The 14,515-nt window shown below is 39.0% G+C and overlaps 1 long non-coding RNA gene and 1 pseudogene across 1 annotated transcript; both read right to left on the bottom strand.

Annotated features, from left to right (window-relative positions):
- Positions 1 to 423: 423 nt before the first annotated feature.
- On the bottom strand, positions 424 to 2,953 carry LOC119087167. Its single transcript, XR_005090608.1, has 2 exons — positions 2,794 to 2,953; positions 424 to 1,079 (listed from the first exon to the last, which is right to left on the bottom strand). It is a non-coding gene; the product is annotated as an uncharacterized LOC119087167 (long non-coding RNA).
- Positions 2,954 to 4,705: 1,752 nt separating this feature from the next.
- Positions 4,706 to 5,208, bottom strand: LOC114682315 (annotated as a pseudogene).
- Between the last annotated feature and the right edge of the window lie 9,307 nt (positions 5,209 to 14,515).

Raw genomic sequence — 14,515 nt, forward strand, 5'->3', positions numbered from 1 at the left:
CACCATATTCTCCATAAGCGATTTAATTCTATCCCATTTCCATTCTGATTCATTATAGCTCCAAGGAGTAACACAGACATGTGTAGAGACAGCAGGGCACTGTAGAGTTAATGGATTGCTTGTACTATATCTCCTAGGTGCAAAACCACAGCTTCTAAAGTGTGTAACGAAGCTCTTATGTTTGTGTCTATACATTTTTTTTTTTTTTTTTTTTTTTTTTGGTTTTTTTCGAGACAGGGTTTCTCTGTGTAGCTTTGCACCTTTCCTGGAACTCACTCTGTAGTCCAGGATGGCCTTGAACTCACAGAGATCTGCCTGCCTCTCCCTCCCGAGTGTTGGGATTAAAGGCGTGTGCCACTGCCACCCGGCATTTGTGTCTATACATTCTTGTGTTGCCGAAGCCACATTAGTATTATAAACTGATTAACAAAATGGGCAGTGTGCATTTATTTGTTGGGTCAGGGACTCCCAGGCAGTGACATATATGGAGGGCAGTGTTATGAAATAACATATGAAAGGATGATCATGTCATCTTCTCCAAAAGTCCCATATATTCTCACACTGTCCAGGGCTGTGTCTAACAGCCAAAGGTTTGGCTGAACATTCTCCCCTGGAGACTCTACAACACAGCGGTTCTCAGTGTGTGGGTCACAAACCCTTTGGGGGTCAAATGACCCTTTCCCAGGGTCACCTAAGACCACCGGGAATATCAGATATTTACATTACAATTTATAACAGGAGCAAACTTCCAGTTATGAAGTAGCAATGAAAATGGTTTTGTGGTTGGGGTCGCCACAACTTGAGGAACTGCATAAAAGCGTCCGGAAGGTTGAGGACCACTGCTATAACAGGAGCAGGCCTATGAAGGTTTCCTAGGAGGTCATCTTCATCCAGACCGGGTGGGCACCTCCAGGAGAAGTTGATCAGCACCCCAGGTGTCCATTCGGAGGCACAGAGTTCTTTAGAGCTGTGGAGCACACTATTCAAGGGGGGAATTCCATTCTGAAACCCCAGCAGCAGATTCTCACTGTACACTGGGAAATGTCCAGCCAGTGGGGTAACCTGTGGGCAATTAGAGGCTGAAAAACTCAAGTGATGAATAAATTGATAATATTTGAAAATCTGTACAGTGAATCCCTCCCAGACTCCAAAGCCATAGTCCTCATGAGTCACTCAGATCAGAGGTACATATTGGTACTGAGTCACCAGTGACAGGCGTGGTGGATGATATCCCAGTATAGTTAAAGAGGGTAGGTAGTGCAGGTACTACAAAAGAAACATCTTGAACATCAGTTGCCTCAGTCTGACGCATAACTATTACGTAATGTTTAAAAAGCCAGATATATTTAAAATAAATTTGGCATATATAATTTTTTTTTGGTAATGGTTAATTTTAAACCTTAGAAACTTTAATATCATATATATTATGTCTTTTCATAGTTTTTATGTACTTTAAGTAACTTACTGAGACTTTTATAACTTATAAAAAAACTTATGAAGGTTTCTAAGTTATTCCTTTTGTAAACATGTCTACTTCAATCTTATATATAAATTCTTATTTATTTATTTATTTTTTTTTTGGTTTTTCGAGACAGGGTTTCTTTGTGTAGCTTTGCGCCTTTCCTGGAACTCACTTGGTAGTCCAGGCTGGCCTCGAACTCACAGAGATCCGCCTGCCTCTGCCTCCCGAGTGCTGGGATTAAAGGCGTGCGCCACCACCGCCCGGCCATAAATTCTTATTTATAATTTGTATCTTTTATGTATAATTTCTATTTATTATTATTTTTATCTCATATCCATATTTTATTATTTAATACCATATCTTTTTATAGCCGTATAGGTAGATCTCCCCTTTTTCATTTTAAGGTAGAGACAGCAGTTATTAACTTAGAAAACAGGACAGAAGCCCTGTATTAGACCTTTAAAAACACCCATTTGGTTACTAGCTTGTATTTAAAGAGATAGTAGAGGTAAAAATGTCTTTAAAAACCTTCAAATGTTTGTATTTTTATAAACATTTATATTTATGACATATTTAAAGGCACAGACATCAGTTATTCTTACCCAAAGCAACTGTATCGAAACTAAAACAAAATGTTAAAATGACAACATAAACATACTCTAGCTCAGGGAAGCTGAGCCCGTGGATAGTTAAGGGAGACTAGAGGATGGGAGGAAAAAGATCTAGCTTTCCAAGTCTCTCTAAGGAATGTTACCAGCCCGATTTTAACTTTAACCCTGTGTATATACTATCTTGGGCTCTTTTGGTCTCCTTTTTCCTATCACAGAGCCAGAGGGTCTGCCTGTCTGGCTCAGGAAAGCGGTTAAGAGCCGACCAAAAAAAAAAAAAAAAAAAAAAAAAAAAAAAAAAAAAAAAAAAAAAAAAAAAAAAAGCATGCTTGTATCTGAAACGGGAGAGTCAAAAACTCCACACTCCGGAGTTAGCATCTCAGCCCAAAACTCCACACTCCGGAGTTAGCATCTCAGCCCGGAACCCAAGACAGAACGATCCTAAAACAGTAGCCGCTCTGTTTTCACACAGACGGCTCATTAGCGCAATTAGTATCTAAGTTGAGCTGCTAAAACCTGATGTGCAGAAATTAATAAGTTATCCGAGTTAGTGCGAGAGTTAGGGGAGCGCGGGGCCGCCGCGCCCTGAGCCTGGAGTTGGCGCAGCTCCAGCCGCCATGTTTTTACTGCGCCCCTCTTTGTCCTCGCTGTCCAATCCCCTACTGTCCTAGAGGAAAATCTAGGAAAAAACAAGAGTTCCCCCTGCCCCCAACAAATACTTACGCTGGGGCTGAGTTCCCTCCGGCAAATGAAGTGCAGAAAGCTTTAACAGGGGGCTTCATAATCTTGAGTGTGATGAAAGAGGAGGGACGCGTGGCTTAGCTACAAGAGTAGGAGCCGTTTTCGGGCATCTTAAAACTGTGATCATCATCATCATCAAAAAAAAAAAAAAAAAAAAAAAAAAGCGCGGGGGGGGCTTCCTCCTCGAACATTCGGGTCGCGACCATCGGAAAACACTTATTTCCGATGGTCTTAGGAACCCCGAACCATAGATTTATTTTCGTTGCTACTTCATAACTGTAATTTTGCTACTGAAACGGGGTCTCAGAGTCTGAGGCAACTTGAAGCAAAGTAATTCAAGAATTAACACTGCTTCTTCTTTCTCAGGACTTTTATCTATTAAAAAAAAATTAAACAACAACAACAAAACCCATTTCATCCCGGTGTCTGTTTTGGAGTAGACCTACCAAATTTACAGGGGTGTTGATTTACAGGTAATCATTTTCATGCTGTGGGTCTGAGGGGTCTCCTCTTAGATTCCACAGTGCAAACCCATCAATATAAAACTTTTTTTTTAAAAAAAGATTTATTTATTTATTCTTTTTTAAATTTAAGATTATTGTATTTCCTTACAAGAGGAACATTTCGATAAACTTTTTATGTATCAATCAACCCTTTTTCAGTTTGGGCACACATCAAAACTAACATCATGGAAGTTTTATTTAGGTGCAGATTTTGAACTAGCAATACAGATGCCATGCTACTACACAAAACATCCACAGGAACTTTTTCCATTAAAACATTTTTTTTTTTCTGAGTCATTCACAAACATTTCCTACATAATTCAACACACAACAGAGAAATGGTACATCTTTTTTTCTTTCATTGTGCATACAATAGAAACACAACTATATACGTATTTTTAAATCTATTTCAACTATAACAAGACACTAACAGGCTGACAGTTTAGGTCTTTAGGTGAGAATTTATCTAACAAAAATAACCAGGATTTACTCAGCATCAGCCACGTCTATAACCCAGTGTTATTCTGATCAATAAAGCTCATTGTCCATCAGGCTTCTGGCAAATACTTAAATATATATATATTTGGCATAATGGTTAACTCTTTAGTATTGCTCCCCACCTTAGTTCTGCACAGCTAACATGGGAAACTGTTGAAAAGCAGAGGCAAACATTTGCAAAAACAAACAAAATCCCAGGCTTATAACAAGCATGGGTATGAGATGGGAATTTATCTCAAGCCATGTCTTCCCAACCATTAAGAAACCACCCAGACTGAATCGGCCAGTGTATTTTGCCTGGACCCAAGAAGGGCACTTACTTACATCCAACAGAGGAGTTGAAAAATCGAACTTAGTGTTTAGTTTAGGGGTGTGCTAGAAAATGCAACCATCGTTTGAAAGTTGTCTTAGAAAAAAAGACCACCCAAAACAGATTCACTGAATTTATTTTAAAAATGGTAAAACATTTCTTACAAAAGAACCATTACATTCTGCACAGCGCTCTGAACATGCTGGGGGCATGTGGACTATTACTTTCCTCCCTGTCCCCTGCTTCCCCATGTTACGGTGATCATAAAGAAAGGTGTTCACAATAATTATATGGGGGAATTATTTTTTAAACCACCAACAATGAACAAAAAATAAAATTCACTCATTCTGCTGCTGTTTCAAAATTTCAGTGTTAGTTTTTGCATGTCCTCCCTCTAACCCTGTTTGTAACATTACATCTGGTGAACAGCCAAGATTTCACTACACTTCAAATGCAGAATGTCTGTGTAGCAGGGGAAGGTTAGCTTTTTAAACAGACGCAGATTAGAAAACAAACAAACAAACAAACAAACAAGCAAACAACCAACCAACCAACGCAGGACTCCTTCAGGTTCTCACTAGTCTTAGAAAAGCTTTCCAGAATACTGCTTCCCACCGTTCTGCAGCAAACACTGTTCTGTATCTGGCCCTGTGTTCCTGTAATGGTAATGATCCGATCTTCAGATCTTTCTAAAGCCTCATCAATTTTGAGCGATGCTTCTGACTCATGACAATTTGTTCAGTCCACTGACCACCTTTGCCAATAACAGACCCAGCCAAATCTTTGGGACTAGTTACACGTGTAGTAATAATAGGTCCGCTGAGGTCACCATATGAGCCACGACCCCCTGCTTAGGAATAATTACATCCAGACCTGCCCTGTGGTTCATAAGCCATTTGCTGTTCTGATGGGTTTTATATGTCACTTGCAGAGCCCCAAGTTTCATCAGCGCTGAACCCAACTGTGCCATTAGAGTGGTCTCCAGTAAGCCATTAGCTCTCCCCCTCTGGGTGGCGGTGGTGGAGGAAGAGGAAGATTCCAACCTCTGCTGCCACCCAGGCCACCTGGACCAGAAGGAGGTGGAGGGGAGGAAGGTCATGCTAAAGATAAATCAGGCATCCAGGCTTAGAGACAGCTTTCAGATAAGGTCAGTCCTCCGGGCCCAGGGACATTCTCCAGACAAGGGCAGGTAGAGAGCAGGAAGTCTTGCTGCAGGGGAGGCAGCACCCATGTCTCTAAGCTTTGGAAAAAGCTTTCAGGCCAGTATAGACTGTGACCTCCGACCAGCAAGGCCTTCTAACACATTCCGCCAAATCAGATTCAAGCGGGAGCTGGATGGTTGCAGTGGGTGATGGTAAACACAGGCCTTCTTCCAAGGCAGAGATGGTTTTCTCCAGTCGTTTTACTATCAGCACGGATGACACTCAGTTTGTGCTCCGGGCCACTCCTGCTAGACTGAAACACCGGCATTGGAGTCTGTTCAGTGAGCCTCCATGTGCTCGCTTCCTTTTCCGGTCTCTGCCCCAGCATTCTTGCTTGGAAGGAACACGTGCAATTCGACCATCTCATCTGTATTTCTAGATCTCTCAAAGGCTTGTTCCTCTTCCGTATTTTCCACAGGGCGTTTACCAATTTCCCTATTGGCCTCAGTGTTGGGGCTGTTTCAGTCTCCATTTTCTTGAATTAAGTGAATACACCAATAGTAGGCAGTGGAGTAGGAGATGAGCCCAATGATGACGTCTCTGCAGCGGAGAAGCCAGATTTATTTGTTTTGTGTGCGTTGGTGTTTGGCCTGCTTGTCTGTCTCTGTAAGGGTGTCAGAGTTACTGGGACTGGAGGTACAGACAGCTGTGAGCAGCGATGTGGGTGCTGGGTCTCAAACTCAGGTCCTCTCTGGAAGAGCACCCAGTGCTCTTAACCTCTGAACCATCATCTCTCCAGGCCCTGTCCTTAAACTTTCATCTACATGTTCCCATGTCTTTAAATTTACAGGCCCTTCTCTAGGGAACCAAGGGCAGAATTTTTAGAACGAAAGTGAGAGCTTCTCTAAGCGCTCTAGCAAAACATTATAAGAGCTAGATGCAGAAACAAATGGAGCATCTAAAGCAGTGGTTCTCAACCTGAGTGTCGTGACCCCCTTGGGGTTGTTGAATGACCCTTTCATAAAGGTTGGATATCAGATATTTATATTATGATTAATAATTATTATTATAACAGTAGCAAAATTACAGTTATAAAGTAGCAACAAAAATAATTTTATGGTTGGAGGGGTCACCCCAACATGAGGAACTGTATCAAAAGGAAGGTTGAGAACCACTGCTCTAAAGGAAAAAAGAAAGAGTACTCTTTAGGATGCAGCTGTGCCGTGTTTTACTTCTGGCTCTTCTACCTCTTCCTTTCTTTTCTTTTTCGCCTTTTATTCTACCTATTTACTTGTTGTTTTCAGGCAGTCCTCTGGTCTGTCTCTTTTCACTCTGTATTTATCATGGCTGTATTCACTCTTGGTGATTTCTCCCATACTCGTGCCCCCCATATCTGTAATAAGCTTTCTCAAATGTAGTTGGACTTTCTTTTGTGGGACTGCCAGCTCCCCAGTAAGGACATGGAGACTTAATATTAATTATGAAAGCTTAGCCTTAGTTTAGACTTTTTTCCAACTAGCTCTTATAACTTAAATTAACCTGTCTCTATTAATCAACATTCTGCTACATGGCTTGTTTACCTCTGTTCTGTACTGTATGTCCGACTTTTTCAGAGTCTCTGGTTAAATCAGCCTCTCTTCTTCCCAGAGTTCTCTCTGTCCCCAGAAATCCTATCTAGTCTCTTCTGCCTAGCTATTGACCATTCAGCTCTTTACTAAACCAATCACAGTGACATATCTTCACACAGTGTAAACAAATATTCTGCATCATTCCCTCCCTTTTTGTCTTAATAAAAAAGAGAGGGTTTAACTCTAACACAGTAAAACTATATATAATAAGAACAATTATTAGGTAAGAATTACATTCACAATGTCCAGTCCATTTGCACTTGGCAATTTTGGAGAAAATACTCTATTATCTATCCTATCATGATGAGTCCAAAATTTTATACCTAAACCATTTTCTATCATAACTTGTATTACCATCCTAAAAATATTCTTTTAGACCTTAAAACATCCTAAATAAACAACTTAAACTTTTATGTCTCTCAACCTTATAAACTTTACCTCTCTTTTGTAAGTTTCTTTTTGAATTTTGTAACAAAGCAAATGGTATAACTATCCATCAGAGACCTGAGAAGGATATAATACTACCCGAGTAAACAGTAAGTGCTGAGCAAACAGCTTCCAAAACTATAGAAATTATAGAGACAGCTGACTGTCTGGATAGTCATCCCAAGATTCCTCTGCAATGCTGGTGCATCCATCTTTGGCCTACAGGCCTAGAATGTCTGACAGAATTTTCTGTGAAGCAAGATTTTTGAAGGACTGTCCTACCTTGTCTTGACAAAGCTCAGCAGTCACCTTCTTTTGTATTCTGCTTGTCCAATTTGGACAGCACACTGTCATCAGTCAAGGCAAAGGCAATTTTTTTCCCAGTGACTAACTTTGCCATAATGAAAGCAAACTCCATATGGAGGTCCTTCAAGGCACATTGTCTTTTTTGAAGTAAATTGGTGCTCCCAGGAGCAGACATGTCTCACTGTCATAATAAGCTTTATACTACCAAAACATCTTAAATGCCATATTCTGTAGGTCTCTGAAGTGTTTGAAGACCAATTGTCTATCTAAAATATATGTTTGACCTTAAAACATATCTAACATGGCCACAAATTTGATTATTAGATGATTACCTACTAACTCACATTTATTAATTATCCTAAATAGTTTGTAATAATAACTTTTGAGGACTAGAAATTTACATTACATTGTCAAGTGAGCTGCATAGGTATAATACCTTAAACAAGAGAAGAAACATATATACAGTATAACAAAAATAACCTTAAATTTGTATCAATATACAAAAATCCATACCAATGTAAAATATTTAAGACTAGTAGTCACTTCTTAGTTTAAAAGTGGATTCAATAATCCACCCTTTTTCCTATCATTTCTATACTATACCTTCCCTTTTTCCTTCAGAAAGAGATTCCTGAGTCTAATTTCCTTTGCTCAGCTTTTTTCCTGACCAGCAACAACTTGCAACCCACTCCTCTAAATGGTGATAAACATTCATAATCCACTGAATGACCAAAAAAACCATCCACCCCACCTCTTGGAAATGTGAGCTTCATGTTCTCTAGATTGCTTCCCGCTTTCTGGGGGCAACGGCATCTCTAGGGGACCCTGAGAAAACTGGGATAATGGTCAAATCCTGGGAGGGCTAGCTATATTATTTTTGTTTATCTCTGTGTGATGGGAAAGTGTAGAGCTTATCTTAAGTCCTGACTGAATAGTCTGTGAGGCTGGACTATCTCAGCTAGCAGCTTTGAAGTTGTTCTGGATGTAGAGTTTTGAGGAAAGAGGCATTCTGAGAGGCTGGGCAACCTGGGCTACTTGTCTTCATTGGTGTCTGGTCCTTTTTTACTCCCTGAAAACACACAAACTTTTAAAGGTAACACATATATCTGCATTAACACAAGTATGGAATGTGCAGTGTGCACAAATCAGCTAAGATGACTTTTTGTTCTATGTTTGAGCAGATAAAAGGCATCTGTTAATTTTATAAGTCTGTTTAGACTGTATAATCAAACTGTAATATAAATCTCTATCCATATGAAAGGATGGCATGTAATAATAAGTCATGAGAACCTTGTAGCCAACAAGATTTAATATGTCTCATTCAGTCTCAGAGATGTTCCCATGTGGAGGGATCAGTATATACTGTCTTGTAGTAGTATATACATCACCTGTCTTGTAGTTTTCTTTCTTTATATTTGTAGCCAAGATCTTCAGGAGGTCTACCCCAGTCAAATCTGATCTTTATTTAATTTTGAATGAATCCATAACTTTTTGTTTCCTGTGGAAAAAAAGGCATAATCTCTTCCCCAACACAACACATTTCTCGACTTCCATTCTGAAGCCAAGATATCTCTAGAGTATATAGACTAGTTTAACTGTATTACTATAGCTCTATAGTAGAGCTTGAAGTCAGAGATGGTGATGCCTCCAGAAGTTCCTTTATTGTACATGATTATTTTTGGCTATCCTAGGTTGTTTTTCCATATGAAGTTGAGTATTGTTTTTTCAAGGTGTGTGAAGAATTGTGTTGGGATTTTGATGGGGATTGCAGTGAATCTGTAGATTGCCTTTGGTAAGATTGTCATTTTTACTATGTTGATCCTACCTATCCGAGAGCATGGGAGATCTTTCCATTTTCTAATATCTTCTTCAATTTCTTTCTTCCCAGACTTAAAGTTCTTGTCATACAGGTCTTTCATTTGTTTGGTTAGAGTTACCCCAAGGTATTTTATATCATTTGTGGCTATTGTAAAGGGTAACATATCTCTGATTTCTTTCTCAGTCTGTTCATAATTTGTATATAGTAGGGCTACTACTTTTTTAAAGTTAATCTTGTATCCTGCCACATTACTGAAGGTGTTTATCAGTTGTAGGAGTTCCCTGGTAGAATTTTTGGGGTCACTAATGTATGCTATGTATCATATCATCTGCAAATAATGACAATTTGAATTCTTCCTTTCCAATTTGTATTCCCTTGATCTCTTCTTGTTGTCTTATTGCTCTAGCTAGAAATTTGAGTACTATATTGAATAGATATGTAGAGAGTGGACAGCCTTGTCTTGTTCATTTAGTGGAATCACTTTGCGTTTCTGTCCATTTAGTTTGATATTGGATGTCAGCTTGCTGTATATTCCTTTATTATGTTTAGGTATATTTCTTGTATCCCTGATCTCTCCAAGAACTTTATCATGAAGGGGTGTTGGATTTTTTTCCCAAAGGCCTTTTCAGCATCTAATGAGATGATCATGTGTTTTTTTCAGTTTGTTTTTATGGTGAATTACATTGATTTTCATATATTGAACCATTCTTGCATCTCTGGGATGAAGCCTAGTTGATCATAGTGTATGATTTTTTGATGTGTTCTTGGATTTGGTTTGCCAGTATTTTACTGAGTATTTTTACATGAGGGAGATTGCTCTGTAGTTCTCTTTCTTAGATGAATCTATGTATGGTGTGAGTATCAGGATAACTGCAGCCTCATAAAGAGTTTGACATTGTTCTTTCTGTTTCTATTGTGTGGAACAATTTGAGAAGTATCAGTATTAGCTCTTCTTTGAAATTCAGGTAGAATTCTGCACTGAAACCATCTGGCACTGGGCTTTTTATTTTTGGTTGGGAGACATTTAGTGACTGCTTCTATGTCCTTAGGGGTTATAGGTTTATTTAAAATTGTTTATCTGGTCTTGAATTATTTTTGGTGTGTGGTACCTATCCAGAAAATTGTCCATCTAAAATTCTTTTAGATTTTCCAATTTTGTGGAGTATAGGTTTTTGAAGTATGACCTGATGATTTTCTGGATTTCCTCAGTGTCTGTTGTTATGTCCTCTTTTTGTTTCTGATTTTGTTAATTTGGATATTCTCTCTCTGCCTTTTGGTTAGTTTGGATAAGGGTTTGTCTGTCTTATTGATTTTCTAGAAGAACCAAGTCATTGTTTCATTGATTCTTTGTATTTTTCTATGTTTCTAACTTAATGATTTCAGCCTGGAGTACGATTATTTCCTGGTGTCTACTCCTCCTCGGTGAGTTTGCTTCTTTTTGTTCTAGAGCTTTGAGGTGTGCTGTTAAGATTTCTCCAACTTCTTTATTTAGGCACCTAGTGCTATGAACTTTCCACTTAACATTGCTTTTGTATTGTCCCATAAGTTTGAGTATGTTGTGCATTTGTTTTCTTTGAATTCTAGGAAGTCTTTATTTCTTTACTTCTTCCTTGATCTAGTAGTGATTCAGTTGAGCATTGTTCAGTTTCCATGAGTTTGTAGGCTTTGTGCATTTTGTGTTGTTGTTGAATTCTAACTTTAAGCCATTGTGATCTTATAAGATACAAAGGCTTTTTCCAGTTTTCTGGTATCTGTTGAGGCTTGCTTTGTTACTGAGGATGTGGTCAATTTTCTAGAATATTTCCATGAGGCGCTGAGAAGGCATATTCTTTTGTGTTTGGGTGAAATGTTCTATAGATGTCTTTTAAGTCCATTGAGTCATAACATCTGTTAGTTCCTTTATTTCACTTTTAAGTTTGTGTCTGGCAGACCTGCCCAGTGATGAGAGTGGCATATTGAAATTTCCCACTATTATTATGTGGGGTTTGATGTGTGACTTAACCTTTAGTAATGTTTCTTTGACAAATGTGGATGTCCTTGTATTTTGGGCATAATGTTCAGATTTGAGACTTCATCTTGCAATTTTTCCTTCTCCATCTCTTTTGATTAATTTTAGTGTGAAGTTTATTTTGTTAGATATTAGGATGGCTACACTAGCTTGTTTCTTAGGTCCATTTGATTGGAAAATCTTTTTTCAACCTTTTACTCTTAGGTAATGTCTATCTTTAAAGTTGAGCTGTGTTTCTTGTATGCTGCAGAAGGATGGATCCTATTTTTGTACCCAATCTCTTAGCCTGTGTCTTTTTTTATAGGTGAATTGAGTCCACTGATATTAAAAGATTTTAATGACCAGTGTTTGTTAATTCCTGTTATTTTTGGTTTTGCTGTTGGTGGTGGTAGTATGTATGTGTTTCCTTTCTTTGAGATTTTCTAGTGTGATGTTATGTATTGCCTATGTGTTCATAGGTGCAGGTAACTTCCTTGGGTTGGAGTTTTTCTTCTAGTACTCTCTGTAAGACTAGATTTGTTGGACTGGTATTGTTTAAGTCTGGTTTTGTCATGGAATATCTTGTTTTCTCTGTCTATGGTGACTGAAAACTTTGCTGGGTATAGTAGTCTCAGCTGGCATCTGGGTCTCTTAGTATCTGCAAAATGTCTGTCCAGGACCTTCTGGCTTTCAGAGTCTCCATTGAGAAGTTGGGTGTAATTCTCATAGGTCTGCCTTTAAATGTTATTTGACCTTTTTCATTTGCAGCTCTAAATATTCTTTCTTTATTTTGTATGGTTAGTGGTTTGATTATTATTATTATTATTATTATTATTATTATTATTATTATTTTTGGTCCAGTCTGTTTGGTGTTCTGTAAGCTTCTCGTACTTTCAGAGATATGTCTTTCTTTAGGTTTGGAATGTTTTTTTTTCTATGATTTTTGTTGAACATATTTTCTGTGCCTTTGAGATGCAATTCTTCTCCTTTTTCTATCCTTATTGTTCTTAGGTTTGGTTTTTTTCATGGTGTCCCAGATTTCTTGGATGTCTTGTGTTAAGAATTTGTTGGATTAACATTTTCTTTGACTGATCAATCTATTTTCTCTATCATATCTTCTATGTTTGAGATTCTCTCTTCCATCTCTTGTATTCTGTTCATTATTCTTGCATCTGTAGTTCCTGTTTGTTTATCCAGTTCATTTATCCATTTCCAGAATTTCCCCAGTTTGTATTTTCTTTATTGCCTCTATTTCAGTTTTCAAGTCTTGAACTGTTTTCTTCACTTGTTTATTTTTTCTTGGCTTTCTTTAAGAGATTTATTAATCTCTTTCATTTTTTGTCATTTCCTCCATTTCTTTAAGGGAATTTTTCATTTCCTTTTTAAGAGCCTCTATCATTTTCACAAAGCTGTTTTTAAGGTTGTTTTCTCTGCTTCATCTGTGTTCGGATGTTCAGGTCTTGGTGTTGTAGACCCACTATGTTCTGGCGGTGCCATATTGCTCTTTATGTTGTTGAATGTATTCTTACACTGTGATCTACCCATCTCTTCCTCCAATCAGTGCAGGTGGAGCCTGTGCCTTTGGGGGCCGTTCATCACCAATTTCTTTAAAAAAAAAATTAGATGTATTTTAATGTGTATGGATGCCATGCTTACATGATTATGCACCATCAGCATGCAGTGCCCTCAGAGGCCAGAGGAGAGCATCAGATTCCCTGGAACTGGATTAGATTGTTCTGAGCCACCCTGTGGATGCTGGGAACAAAATACCATTTCTTTTCCGAAGCAGCAATGCTATTAACTGCTGAGCTATAATCTCTCTATCCCTCCCTCCCTTCCTTCCTTCCTCTTTTTGTTTTTTTCAAGACAGGGTTTCTCTGCATAACAACCCTGGCTGTCCTAAAAAAATCTAAAACAAACGTCCTCTGATATTTAAAACAAAAACTATTTTAAGGAAGGGCTTGGCCAAGAGCATGCCTATTCACACATTAACATGTGCCAGTAGTTTGGTTTGTCTATGTTCTTCTCATCTCTGTCTCATCACCCTTGGTAACAGCCTACCAGGAAAGATGTCTATTAATCACCTAACATTATTTAGCTGGCCACTCACTGGTTACCCCCAGCAACAACCAACTGCCATCCAAAAGGGAAACTTTAAAAAATATTTATTTATTAAAATCATCTTATTTTTTCTCATGTGTATGGGTATTTTGCTTGCATGTGTTCAAATATTAAGTCATGAGGACTGGTTGTGGAAGTACAATGGGAAGTGTCACCATGTCTCATCTCTAAGACAGCTTTGTACAACAAATCCTTGGAGGATGCAGACCCAGTATGAGCCCTAGAGGTCAGTGTAACTGGAGGGACATAGATAGCACTCTCAGGTGGCAGACAGGCATGGGTCAGTGAGGACCAGGAGTGAAAATGGGCATCTACTGACTTCAGGTCTTAGGTCTATACCATCAGGCTCTGCAGCTCTGCTCACACATGACGAAGACTCCTTCCCCCACACAGCAGAGGAGGTCCACCATCTCTGAGCACTCAGACCCTCCTGCATCTGCCTGGGAGAGTCATCTCCTAGGTGGTTCCCAAAGACATGGATTGGTGGTGGAGGTTACAGAGACCAACACTGGATGAAAGAGGCCTTTGCAAGGATCACAGATCCCACAGGGGGCATTGTCTTCCTGATGTCTGCACAGCACTGCTACCCAAGGCCAACATCACAAGGAACAATTCTAACCCCATGGAGGGTGAGGATGGTGGCCTTAAAGCATGAACCTGAGAGTCAGAATACAACCTACCTGTGGAGCACAAATGATCAAAGCCTCTCTGAAGGTGACAGGCTGAAGTTGTCCCAGGGCAACAGGACTCTAAGTGACACAGGACCCTATGAGTATGAAATCTGAAACTTAGTGAGTGCCATCTGAAGTGACCCATTCAACCTGAACATCACCAGTAAGTATTTTCTGTTTCATCATGGCTACAACTGCATAAATACAGAGGGATAGAGCCAGGACACTCAGTCCCTCTTGGGTTGGTGACACAGACCCACCACACAGATACCTAGGCTGGCCTAGGTCAAGCA

The sequence above is a fragment of the Peromyscus leucopus genome, chromosome 1, assembly GCF_004664715.2.
Source record: "Peromyscus leucopus breed LL Stock chromosome 1, UCI_PerLeu_2.1, whole genome shotgun sequence".
Taxonomy (NCBI): Eukaryota; Metazoa; Chordata; class Mammalia; order Rodentia; family Cricetidae; genus Peromyscus; species Peromyscus leucopus.